The sequence below is a fragment of the Oncorhynchus masou genome, chromosome 2 (assembly GCF_036934945.1).
Source record: "Oncorhynchus masou masou isolate Uvic2021 chromosome 2, UVic_Omas_1.1, whole genome shotgun sequence".
NCBI lineage: Eukaryota > Metazoa > Chordata > Actinopteri > Salmoniformes > Salmonidae > Oncorhynchus > Oncorhynchus masou.
This window is the reverse complement of record NC_088213.1, coordinates 9,754,956-9,767,436: the sequence shown is the minus strand read 5'-3', so window position 1 is coordinate 9,767,436 and position 12,481 is coordinate 9,754,956. Positions and strand designations below refer to the sequence as shown.

Below are 12,481 nucleotides of genomic sequence, written 5' to 3'. Positions count from 1 at the left end.
CTAGCGACAACAGTGTAGTAATGCTGGTGTTTCTAGCGACAACAGTGTAGTAATGCTGGTGTTTCTAGCGACAACAGTGTAGTAATGCTGGTGTTTCTATCTCCAGTACCAGAGTCCTGTGTGTGTAAGAGACAGTGTGGACAGCATATTAATAAAAACATGCTTTACAGCTGTAGTTATGGAGGATGGGCCACAACTAGGGAACGAGGGACCATAGGGGACCAGGGGGTAGGGGACCAGGGGGTAGGGGACCAGGGACCGTAGGGGACCAGGGGGTAGGGGACCAGGGACCGTAGGGGACCAGGGGGTAGGGGACCAGGGACCGTAGGGGACCAGGGGGTAGGGGACCAGGGACCGTAGGGGACCAGGGACCGTAGGGAACGAGGGACCATAGGGGGTAGGGGACCAGGGACCATAGGGGACCAGGGAACGAGGGACCATAGGGGGTAGGGGACCGTAGGGGACTAGGGACCGTAGGGGACCAGGGAACGAGGGACCATAGGGGGTAGGGGACCGTAGGGGAACGAGGGACCGTAGGGGACCAGGGACCGTAGGGAACGAGGGACCGTAGGGGACCAGGGACCGTAGGGAACGAGGGACCGTAGGGGACCAGGGACCGTAGGGAACGAGGGACCGTATGGACCAGGGACCGTAGGGGACTAGGGACCGTAGGGGACCAGGGACCATAGGGGGTAGGGGACCGTAGGGGAACGAGGGACCGTAGGGGACCAGGGACCGTAGGGAACGAGGGACCGTAGGGGACCAGGGACCGTAGGGGACTAGGGACCGTAGGGGACCAGGGACCATAGGGGGTAGGGGACCGGGGACCGTAGGGGATGGGGAACCAGGGACCGTAGGGGGTAGGGGACTATGGACCATAGAAGGGGGGAGGAGAGGAGGACGAGGACAGGAGGGTAGGAGGGCGAGGATAGGAGGGTAGGAGGGCGAAGGTAGGAGGGTAGGAGGGCGAAGGTAGGAGGGCGAGGATAGGAGGGTAGGAGGGCGAAGGTAGGAGGGCGAGGATAGGAGGGTAGGAGGGCGAGGATAGGAGGGCGAGGATAGGAGGGCAGGAGGGCGAAGATAGGAGGACAGGAGGGTAGGAGGGCGAGGACAGGAGGGTAGGAGGGCGAGGACAGAAGGGTAGGAGGGCAAGGACAGGAGGGTAGGAGGGCGAGGTCAGGAGGGTAGGAGGGCGAGGATAGGAGGGCAAGGACAGGAGGGTAGGAGGGCGAGGACAGGAGGGTAGGAGGGCGAGGACAGGAGGGTAGGAGGGCGAGGACAGGAGGGCGAGGACAGGAGGGTAGGAGGGCGATGGTAGGAGGGTAGGAGAGCAAGGGTAGGAGGACGAGAATAGGAGGGCAGGAGGGTGAAGACAGGAGGGTGAGGATAGGAGGGTAGTAGGGCGAGGGTAGGAGGGGGGAGGATAGAGGGGGGGAGGATGGGAGGGTAGGAGGGCGAAGGTAGGAGGGGGGAGGATGGGAGGGTAGGAGGGTGAAGGTAGGAGGGGGAGGATAGGAGGGTAGGAGGGCGAAGGTAGGAGGGGGGAGGATAGGAGGGCGAAGGTAGGAGGGGGGAGGATAGGAGGGCGAAGGTAGGAGGGGGGAGGATAGGAGGGTAGGAGGGCGAAGGTAGGAGGGGGGAGGATGGTTGTGTGCATGCGTAGAAAACATACATGCGAATTTCAAATTCTTTGACCTCTCAGAGAGGGTCTTCCTCGACCCCTAGCAACAGTCCCCTCTAGATAACCTTGACAACAAGCTGAGCGATGTCTCTAAAGCATGTCAGTAAAGGTTGTTGTCTAACTCCCCGTCTCTTCAAGCTCTCTTGTCTGACGTTGTGTTTTACACAGCCTTTTATTGGAAATACAAAGCTCTGGGGATTTGTCATGCATGTCTGATTTGGACAGTGTTCTGAGCTCTCAGTGAGGTGTGAGGGTGTGAGGTCTCTCTGTGAGGTCTGAGCTCTGGCAAAGAAAGATAAGTGTTAGCTCCTCGGTAGAGAGGGAGATGGGGTGGTGAGGGAAATATAAAAAGGAGGGAGAGGCAGGAGGATGAGGGAGAGGCAGGGAGAGGAGGAGAGAGACAGGATGATGAGGGAGAGGCAGGGAGAGACAGGAGGGTGAGGGAGAGGCAGGAGGATGAGGAGAGAGACAGGAGGATGAGGGAGAGGCAGGGAGAGGAGGAGAGAGACAGGAGGATGAGGGAGAGGCAGGGAGAGACAGGAGGGTGAGGGAGAGGCAGGGAGAGGAGGAGAGAGACAGGAGGATGAGGGAGAGGCAGGAAGAGGAGGAGAGAGACAGTATGATGAGGGAGAGGCAGGAGGATGAGGGAGAGGCAGGAGGATGAGGGAGTGGCAGGGAGAGACAGGAGGGTGAGGGAGAGGCAGGAGGGTGAGGGAGAGGCAGGAGGGTGAGGGAGAGGCAGGAGGATGAGGGAGAGGCAGGAAGAGACAGGAGGGTGAGGGAGAGGCAGGAGGGTGAGGGAGAGGCAGGAGGGTGAGGGAGAGGCAGGAGGATGAGGGAGAGGCAGGAGGATGAGGGAGAGGCAGGAGGATGAGGGAGAGGCAGGAGGATGAGGGAGAGGCAGGAGGATGAGGGAGAGGCAGGGAGAGACAGGAGGGTGAGGGAGAGGCAGGAGGGTGAGGGAGAGGCAGGAGGATGAGGGAGAGGCAGGAGGATGAGGGAGAGGCAGGAAGAGACAGGAGGGTGAGGGAGAGGCAGGAGGGTGAGGGAGAGGCAGGAGGATGAGGGAGAGGCAGGAGGATGAGGGAGAGGCAGGAGGATGAGGGAGAGGCAGGAGGATGAGGGAGAGGCAGGAGGATGAGGGAGAGGCAGGAGGATGAGGGAGAGGCAGGAGGATGAGGGAGAGGCAGGGAGAGACAGGAGGGTGAGGGAGAGGCAGGAGGGTGAGGGAGAGGCAGGAGGGAGAGGCAGGAGGATGAGGGAGAGGCAGGAAGAGACAGGAGGGTGAGTGAGAGGCAGGAGGGTGAGGGAGAGGCAGGAGGATGAGGGAGAGGCAGGAGGGTGAGGGAGAGGCAGGGAGAGACAGGAGGGTGAGGGAGAGGCAGGGAGAGACAGGAGGGTGAGGGAGAGGCAGGGAGAGGCAGGAGGGTGAGGGAGAGGCAGGAGGGTGAGGGAGAGGCAGGAGGGTGAGGGAGAGGCAGGAGGAGGAGGGAGAGGCAGGAGGAGGAGGGAGAGGCAGGGGGAGAGAGGAGGGTGGGGGATAGACAGGAGGGTGAGGGGTAGAGAGGGGGTTGTGAGGGGTAGAGATGGGGGTTGAGGGGTAGAGATGGGGATTGAGGAAGAGATGGAGGGGAAAGAGGGAGACGGGTGATAATGGGGAGGGAGGGAGCGAGAGGAGGAAGAGGACGAGGAAGAATGAGAGGAGGACAGCGGTTGTCAGTTATTCCTGGTCCTAATTTTGGAGCAGGGCCATGTTGCTATGAGACAAGGGGTGCATAGTAATTAGCATGTCTTGTGTTGTCTCTTAATTGTTGGGATCAGTTCTCTGTGCTGCTCCGAGACAGAGAGAGTGGGACAAAGAATGTTTTCTTTGTTTAGGAGTGTTTGTGGGTGGGTGTTCTCGCTTGGTGTGTGTGTGCGTGTGTGCGTGTGTGTGAGATATGATTCCATTTCATGTGGAGGTTTCCAGAGGTGGGCCCAAGTCACTATTATTGCAGTCACTTAGAGTCGAGTCCCAACTAGAACGGTTTGAGTCTCGAGTCGAGTCCCAACTAGAACGGTTTGAGTCTCGAGTCGAGTCCCAACTAGAACGGTTTGAGTCTCGAGTCGAGTCCCAACTAGAACGGTTTGAGTCTCGAGTCGAGTCCCAACTAGAACGGTTTGAGTCTCGAGTCGAGTCCCAACTAGAACGGTTTGAGTCTCGAGTCGAGTCCCAACTAGAACGGTTTGAGTCTCGAGTCGAGTCCCAACTAGAACGGTTTGAGTCTCCAAGTCGTACGTTTTTTCAAGTAAAATAAACTACACATTCGATAGCTTGTTCAATTACACATCTTTGTCTATGTATTGATGCTACCAGACAGACATCTGCAGCTTCATCACCAGTTCATCCTGAGGACCAGTCGGTCTGGTCTAGTAACTGTTACCTCATTGCTGCTGAGCTTCAAGGTCAACAGTTCATATCCTGGATCCCCAAACAGTTTGTGGAGCTGCGCATTTACTATGTGTATTTACTATGAGTATTTACTATGGGTATTTACTATGAGTATTTACTATGGGTATTTACTATGGGTATTTACTATGGGTATTTACTATGTGTATTTACTATGGGTATTTACTATGGGTATTTACTATGTGTATTTACTATGGGTATTTACTATGGGTATTTACTATGGGTATTTACTATGAGTATTTACTATGGGTATTTACTATGGGTATTTACTATGTGTATTTACTATGGGTATTTACTATGGGTATTTACTATGTGTATTTACTATGGGTATTTACTATGGGTATTTACTATGGGTATTTACTATGGGTATTTACTATGGGTATTTACTATGAGTATTTACTATGGGTATTTACTATGAGTATTTACTATGGGTATTTACTATGGGTATTTACTATGTGTATTTACTATGGGTATTTACTATGGGTATTTACTATGAGTATTTACTATGAGTATTTACTATGGGTATTTACTATGGGTATTTACTATGAGTATTTACTATGGGTATTTACTATGGGTATTTACTATGGGTATTTACTATGTGTATTTACTATGTGTATTTACTATGAGTATTTACTATGAGTATTTACTATGCCAATCCTCTCTCCCTCCAATTGATATTTGTGCTGCACCAGATCCTATCGCTGTAAATCTGTTGTTCTCAAACTTTTTGACCTGCAACCCCCCACCCCACCCCACCCCCAAAGGGGTGGGGTCGCGACCCCGGTGCACAATCGCTACCCAAATGTAGCCTGTCATTGCAGCCATAAACAGTGACGTATTTTCAAACTGCAGGACACCGACGTAAACGACATTTTGAGATGGAAATCATTCATGTTAGCAGCCAATATCAACTAGGGATATGATGTCACTTCTCTGGGGTCCAACAGGACAATACACCCTACCTTTCCTGTATGCAGTGGAGATTGAAAGACAAGGAAAAGCACAGTCTGTCTGCAACTTGCCTGTCACTTTGGAGGGCCTGCCTGCCTGCCTGCCTGCCTGCCTGCCTGCCTGCCTGCCTGCCTGCCTGCCTGCCTGCCTGCCTGCCTGCCCGCCCGCCTGCCCGCCCGCCCGCCCGCCCGCCCGCCCGCCCGCCCGCCCGCCCGCCCGCCCCGCCCGCCCGCCCGCCCGCCCGCCCGCCCGCCCGCCCATCTGGATCTGCTGTCTGGAGACTCATCTGGAGACTCATCTGGATCTGCTGTCTGGAGACTCATCTGGATCTGCTGTCTGGAGACTCATCTGGAGACTCATCTGGATCTGTTGTCTGGAGACTCATCTGGATCTGCTGTCTGGAGACTCATCTGGATCTGCTGTCTGGAGACTCATCTGGATCTCCTGTCTGGAGACTCATCTGGATCTGCTGTCTGGAGACTCATCTGGATCTGCTGTCTGGAGACTCATCTGGAGACTCATCTGGATCTGTTGTCTGGAGACTCATCTGGATCTGCTGTCTGGAGACTCATCTGGATCTGCTGTCTGGAGACTCATCTGGATCTGCTGTCTGGAGACTCATCTGGATCTGCTGTCTGGAGACTCATCTGGATCTGCTGTCTGGAGACTCATCTGGAGACTCATCTGGATCTGTTGTCTGGAGACTCATCTGGATCTGCTGTCTGGAGACTCATCTGGATCTGCTGTCTGGAGACTCATCTGGATCTGCTGTCTGGAGACTCATCTGGATCTGCTGTCTGGAGACTCATCTGGATCTGCTGTCTGGAGACTCATCTGGAGACTCATCTGGATCTGCTGTCTGGAGACTCATCTGGATCTGCTGTCTGGAGACTCATCTGGATCTGCTGTCTGGAGACTCATCTGGATCTGCTGTCTGGAGACTCATCTGGATCTGCTGTCTGGAGACTCATCTGGATCTGCTGTCTGGAGACTCATCTGGTTCTGCTGTCTGGAGACTCATCTGGAGACTCATCTGGATCTGCTGTCTGGAGACTCATCTGGATCTGCTGTCTGGAGACTCATCTGGAGACTCATCTGGATCTGTTGTCTGGAGACTCATCTGGATCTGCTGTCTGGAGACTCATCTGGATCTGCTGTCTGGAGACTCATCTGGATCTGCTGTCTGGAGACTCATCTGGATCTGCTGTCTGGAGACTCATCTGGATCTGCTGTCTGGAGACTCATCTGGAGACTCATCTGGATCTGCTGTCTGGAGACTCATCTGGATCTGCTGTCTGGAGACTCATCTGGATCTGCTGTCTGGAGACTCATCTGGTTCTGCTGTCTGGAGACTCATCTGGAGACTCATCTGGATCTGCTGTCTGGAGACTCATCTGGATCTGCTGTCTGGAGACTCATCTGGTTCTGCTGTCTGGAGACTCATCTGGAGACTCATCTGGATCTGCTGTCTGGAGACTCATCTGGATCTGCTGTCTGGAGACTCATCTGGTTCTGCTGTCTGGAGACTCATCTGGTTCTGCTGTCTGGAGACTCATCTGGAGACTCATCTGGATCTGCTGTCTGGAGACTCATCTGGATCTGCTGTCTGGAGACTCATCTGGATCTGCTGTCTGGAGACTCATCTGGAGACTCATCTGGATCTGCTGTCTGGAGACTCATCTGGATCTGCTGTCTGGAGACTCACCTGGATCTGCTGTCTGGAGACTCACCTGGATCTGCTGTCTGGAGACTCATCTGGATCTGCTGTCTGGAGACTCATCTGGATCTGCTGTCTGGAGACTCATCTGGATCTGCTGTCTGGAGACTCATCTGGAGACTCATCTGGAGACTCATCTGGATCTGCTGTCTGGAGACTCATCTGGTTCTGCTGTCTGGAGACTCATCTGGATCTGCTGTCTGGAGACTCATCTGGAGACTCATCTGGATCTGCTGTCTGGAGACTCATCTGGATCTGCTGTCTGGAGACTCATCTGGATCTGCTGTCTGGAGACTCATCTGGATCTGCTGTCTGGAGACTCATCTGGAGACTCACCTGGATCTGCTGTCTGGAGACTCATCTGGAGACTCATCTGGATCTGCTGTCTGGAGACTCATCTGGATCTGCTGTCTGGAGACTCATCTGGTTCTGCTGTCTGGAGACTCATCTGGATCTGCTGTCTGGAGACTCATCTGGATCTGCTGTCTGGAGACTCATCTGGATCTGCTGTCTGGAGACTCATCTGGATCTGCTGTCTGGAGACTCATCTGGAGACTCACCTGGATCTGCTGTCTGGAGACTCATCTGGAGACTCATCTGGATCTGCTGTCTGGAGACTCACCTGGATCTGCTGTCTGGAGACTCACTTGGATCTGCTGTCTGGAGACTCATCTGGATCTGCTGTCTGGAGACTCATCTGGATCTGCTGTCTGGAGACTCATCTGGATCTACTGTCTGGAGACTCATCTGGATCTGCTGTCTGGAGACTCATCTGGATCTGCTGTCTGGAGACTCATCTGGATCTGCTGTCTGGAGACTCATCTGGAGACTCATCTGAATCTGCTTGCCCTCCTTGAGCAGCTAATGCCGATCACTGGTCCTTGGTCAACAGTCAAGACGCGCACCGAGTTGATTCTGAAACACAGATGAGTTGGTATTTTTCGACAATAATTTGGTGCGATACCGTAGGAAACCAGATCAAATCGGCTTCGGTGTGTGTGTGGCATCTGTAGACGATTTAAAATATGGATAAAAATTCCCATTCAGTTTCATACTCGTGACCAACGTTGAGAAGCACTGCGCTACGTCACCTGACCTGTATTGATTGACAGTTTTCTGGTCCAATCAGAGGGCCGACTGTGCATTTCACTAGTCAATCTGTTGCAGGTTTCATTGTGCCACAAAATGGGTGGGTGACAAAATGTTACAAAACCTGGCCACAGAATTTCAAGTCATCAGTCTCAAGTCAAAGTCGAAGTCCCCAAGTCTTGAGTCTCCCAGTCTCAAGTCATCGAATGTGTGACTCGAGTCAGACTCGAGTCCAAGTCATGTAATCGAGTCCACAACTGTGGAGGTTTCTGTGTTGTCATACACACCCTGGGACTCTTCTCCTAACCAGTAGATTATTCATCTATATCAGTTTCATCAATCACGCTCCTTACCATATCACAGTCTCAGTGACTCACTTCTCTCCAGGAAACACTGGCTCTGTCCCAAATATCACCCTATTCCCTATATAGTGGTACTACTATAGACCAGAGCCCTATTCCCTATACAGTGGTACTACTATAGACCAGGGCCCTATTCCCTATATAGTGCACTACTTTAGACCAGGGCCCTATTCCCTATATAGTGCACTAATTTAGACCATGGCCCTATTCCCTATATAGTGGTACTACTATAGACCAGAGCCCTATTCCCTATATAGTGCACTACTTTAGACCAGGGCCATATTCCCTATATAGTGCACTATTTTAGACCAGAGCCCTATTCCCTATATAGTGGTACTACTATAGACCAGAGCCATATTCCCTATATAGTGCACTACTTTAGACCAGGGCCCTATTCCCTATATAGTGGTACTACTATAGAATAGAGCCCTATTCCCTATATAGTGGTACTACTATAGACCAGAGCCCTATTCCCTATATAGTGGTACTACTATAGACCAGAATCCTATTCCCTATATAGTGGTACTACTATAGACCAGAGCCCTATTCCCTATATAGTGGTACTACTATAGACTAGGGCCCTATTCCCTATATAGTGGTACTACTATAGACCAGAGCCCTATTCCCTATATAGTGTACTACTATAGACCAGGGCCCTATTCCCTATATAGTGGTACTACTATAGACCAGAGCCCTATTCCCTATATAGTGGTACTACTATAGACCAGGGCCCTATTCCCTATATAGTGGTACTACTTTAGACCAGGGCCCTATTCCCTATATAGTGGTACTACTATAGACTAGGGCCCTATTCCCTATATAGTGGTACTACTATAGACCAGAATCCTATTCCCTATATAGTGGTACTACTATAGACCAGAGCCCTATTCCCTATATAGTGGTACTACTATAGACTAGGGCCCTATTCCCTATATAGTGGTACTACTATAGACCAGGGCCCTATTCCCTATATAGTGTACTACTATAGACCAGGGCCCTATTCCCTATATAGTATATTTAGACCAGAGCCCTATTCCCTATATAGTATATTTAGACCAGAGCCCTATTCCCTATATAGTATATTTAGACCAGGGCCATATTCCCTATATAGTGCACTACTTTAGACCAGGGCCCTATTCCCTAAATAGTGCACTACTTTAGACCAGGGCCCTATTCCCTATATAGTGGTACCACTATAGACCAGAGCCCTATTCCCTATATAGTGGTACTACTATAGACTAGGGCCCTATTCCCTATATAGTGGTACTACTATAGACCAGGGCCCTATTCCCTATATAGTGTACTACTATAGACCAGGGCCCTATTCCCTATATAGTATATTTAGACCAGAGCCCTATTCCCTATATAGTATATTTAGACCAGAGCCCTATTCCCTATATAGTATATTTAGACCAGGGCCATATTCCCTATATAGTGCACTACTTTAGACCAGGGCCCTATTCCCTAAATAGTGCACTACTTTAGACCAGGGCCCTATTCCCTATATAGTGGTACTACTATAGACCAGAGCTCTATTCCCTATATAGTGCACTACTTTAGACCAGGGCCCTATTCCCTATATAGTGCACTACTTTAGACCAGGGCCCTCAGGACCATTTAGGAGACAGTTTATCATTAGACTATTAATACATGTTATTATGCTCCAGTAACAGGCCTGTTAAACAGCTACTAGTTTAACAGCTGGACTACACTGTAACCGAGAAGGGCTTGTGTCCCAAATGACTCCCTATTCCCTACTTAGTGCACTACTTTAGACCAGAGTTCTATAGGGCTCTGGTCAAAAGTAGTGCACTATATAGGGAATAGGGTGCTTTTTTGGGATACGGGCTTGGGAGTCGTAATGACCATTATAGGGGTCAGTGGGCTGTGTGGACACGTGCATACTGGACATAGTTGGAGGCAGGGTGTGTGTGTGTGAGTGTGTGTGTGAGTGTGTGTGTGAGTGTGTGTGTGAGTGTGTGTGTGAGTGTGTGTGTGAGTGTGTGTGTGAGTGTGTGTGTGAGTGTGTGTGTGAGTGTGTGTGTGAGTGTGTGTGTCAGTGTGTGTGTCTGTGTGTGTGTGTGTGAGTGTGTGTGAGTGTGTGTGTGAGTGTGTGTGTGTGTGTGAGCGTGTGTGTGAGTGAGCGTGTGAGTGTGAGTGTGTGAGTGTGTGAGTGTGTGAGTGTGTGAGTGTGTGAGTGCGTGTGTGCGTGTGTGCGTGTGTGCGTGAGTGTGTGTGTGGGTGAGTGTGTGTGTGTGGGTGAGTGTGTGGGTGAGTGTGTGGGTGAGTGCGTGTGTGGGTGAGTGTGTGGGTGAGTGTGTGGGTGAGTGCGTGTGTGAGTGAGAGTGTGGGTGAGTGTGTGTGTGTGTGTGGGTGAGTGTGTGAGTGTGTGTGTGTGAGTGTGGGTGAGTGTGTGTGTGAGTGTGGGTGAGTGTGTGTGTGAGTGTGAGTGTGTGTGTGTGTGAGTGTGGGTGAGTGTGTGTGTGAGTGTGGGTGAGTGTGTGTGTGAGTGTGAGTGTGTGTGTGTGTGAGTGTGTGTGTGTGTGTGTGAGCGTGTGGGTGAGTGTGTGTGTGAGTGTGAGTGTGTGTGTGTGTGAGTGTGGGTGAGTGGGTGAGTGTGTGTGTGTGTGTGAGCGTGTGTGTGGGTGAGTGTGTGAGAGAGTGTGTGAGTGAGCGTGCAGCAGAGACTCTGAAGGAAACCAATCTAATGGTCCCGACTCTGTTCCTCTTCAGATTACATAAAGCCTCCAGCTCTTTCTCTTGTCATTGTGTTATTATGGAAATGTTTCTCTCTTTCTCTGGAGTTCAGAAGGGAAGGAGTCTGTTAGCAGAAGTGGGGTTTAGTTTAGGTTTTTTTGCCCAAAAAGCAATGGAGTTATTTCCCTTTGACTTTGATTTCTGATGCTGAATAAGAGCTTGATCTTTGGCCAGAGTTGTATTGTAGAAGGCAAACGGTGAGCTTCACTTCTGAATCTTGATCAAGAAGATTATTTTAGATGTACTGAGAACAAAATAAGTTGTGGCTTGTGTCAACAACAACAAACAGGAAACTGAAAGCCTTGTGTCAACAACAACAAACAGGAAACTGAAAGCCTTGTGTCAACAACAACAAACAGGAAAATGAAAGCCTTGTGGGGGGGGGGTGGGGGACGAACATCTATATTTTATATTTGTCAATAGGAGCACTACTGCTCATGTTTTCCATGGAGAACACAGACCCATGCTGTTCTGCACAGTGGGATAAGGTGTGTCTTGGCCAGCCCAGTCCCAGTCCCGTCCCAGTCCTAGTCCCGTTCCAGGCCCAGTCCTGTCTCGTTCCAGTCCCAGTCCAGACCCAGCCCAGTCCCATCCCAGGCCCAGGCCCAGTCCTGTCTCGTTCCAGTCCCAGTCCAGACCCAGCCCTGTCTCGTCCCAGTCCAGACCCAGTCCTGTCCCGTTCCAGGCCCAGTCCCAGTCCCAGTCCAGTCCCAGTCCCAGTCCTGTCCCGTTCCAGGCCCAGTCCCAGTCCAGACCCAGCCCTGTCCCGTTCCAGGCCCAGTCCCAGTCCCATCCCAGTCCAGTCCCAGTCCAGGCCAGAACCAAAAGTAATATAATACAGTGTTGTGAGAGATATTGGCCCCACTTTCTAATTTTCTCTACTTTTGCATATATTTTTTTTATACTGGAATGTTGTCAGATCTTCAACCAAAACCTAATATTAGATAAAGGGAACCTGAGTGAACAAATAACACAACAATTTACATACTTATTTAATTTATTTGACGAACAAAGTTATGCAACACTCAATGCCCCAGTGTGTAAAAGTAATTGCCTCCAAGGACACTCAGTAACTGGTTGCTCCACCTTGTATCTGCGACGACTCCAACCAAACGCTTCCTGTAGTTGATCAGTCTCTCACGTCGCTGTGGAGTTATTTTTGGCCCACTTTTCCATGCAGAACTGCTGCAACTCAGTGACATTGTGGGTTTTTAAGCATGACATGCTCGTTTCAAGTCCTGCCACAACATCTCCGTTGGGATTAGGTCTGGACTTTGACAAGGCCATTCCAAAACTTCAAATGTGTTTTGCTTTTTAGCCATTTTCATATAGACTTGATGTTTTGGATCGTTGTCTTGCTGCATGACCCAGCTGTGCTTCATCTCACAGACGGACGGCCTGACGTTCTCCTGTAGAATGATCTGATACAGAGCAGAATTCATGGTTCCTTCTATTAATGCAAGTCGCTTAGATCC

General features: G+C 51.0%; 1 protein-coding gene across 2 annotated transcripts in view; it reads left to right on the top strand.

Moving 5' to 3' along the window:
- The window catches only part of LOC135555057 (homer protein homolog 2-like), a 143,965-nt gene that overhangs the window by 68,737 nt on the left and 62,747 nt on the right, over positions 1-12,481 (top strand). The gene's annotated exons all lie outside the window — the stretch shown is intronic.